This window comes from Crocuta crocuta, unplaced genomic scaffold (assembly GCF_008692635.1).
Source record: "Crocuta crocuta isolate KB4526 unplaced genomic scaffold, BGI_CrCroc_1.0 scaffold34, whole genome shotgun sequence".
NCBI lineage: Eukaryota > Metazoa > Chordata > Mammalia > Carnivora > Hyaenidae > Crocuta > Crocuta crocuta.
This window is the reverse complement of record NW_027529635.1, coordinates 1391764-1392961: the sequence shown is the minus strand read 5'-3', so window position 1 is coordinate 1392961 and position 1198 is coordinate 1391764.

Sequence of the window (1198 nt, the reverse complement as noted above, 5' to 3'; positions counted from 1 at the left end):
CTGACTTCAAGTTGGGTTTTCGTTTGGTTTTTAACACAGCTTTTTCAAGGATTGCATCCAACTTAGCAAAGAAAGGATTGGTTCATTTGCAGAAAGAACTAAGACTGGAGGCCTGGAAAGTAGTTCTATGTGCCTGGTAGTGTTGGAATGGTCACATGGTCACTATTATGCAGAAAGAAGTATTGATCGTGGGTGGGGTGAAGATTTAGGAGTCTGTCATAGCCTTTTTGGGCTGCTATGACAAAATGCCACAGACTGGCTAGCTTACAACAAGTTATTTCTCAGAGTTCTGGAGGCTAGAAGTCTGGGATCAGGGTGCCTGCAGGGTCAGGTGAGAGTCTCTTACTGGCCCAGAGTTGGCACAGTCCAACATAGTGGAAAGTGCAAGGTGGGGCGCCTGGGTGGCTTAGTTAAGCGACCAGCTTTGGCTCAGGTCATGATGTCTTGGTTCATGGATTCGAGCCCCGTGTCAGGCTCTGTGCTTAGGGCTCGCAGCCTGGAGCCTGCTTTGGATTCTGTGTCTCCCTCTCTCTCTGCCCCTCTCCTGCTTGCACTCTGTCTCTGTCTCTCAAAACTAAACATTAAAAAAATCTTAAAAAAAGAAAGTGCAAGGAAGCTCTGTAGAGTCTTTTATAAGAGTAGGAATTCCATTTATGAGAGCTCAAAACCTAATCCCCTACTGAAGGCTTCACCTACTAATACCATCACCCTTGAAATTAGGGTTTAAATACATGAATTTTAGCAAGACACAAATGTTTAGACCATAGCAGAGTACAACTGCTTGAATTTAAAATCAAGTGCTATGATTTACAGTTTTCTAACACTGTACTGGTGACTTAACCTCTCCAAGCTTCAGTTTCTTTACCTGTAAAATAGGACTAATACTAGAACTTCACCTATTTAAGCAAGATGACTAATGTAAGTAGCAGATGTCATGACTGAATAAATGTTGGTTCTTACGGTTTTCATTAAACTGTTGGGTTCAGAAGGAGGGAATGTAGGAGAGTTGGCTGAGGTGGAAATAAAACACAATTACCCTTCTGTGTAATGTGTCTCTTTCTGACTGAGCTGTGATTTCTTCAAACTAGTTACCACAAAGCATCTTCACTTGCTTTTGAAATAGGATTTCAGATCTCAATATAGAGTATTTTTTATGCAAATATAGTCGTATGTACAGCATCTTCTGCCCTCTTCTGGC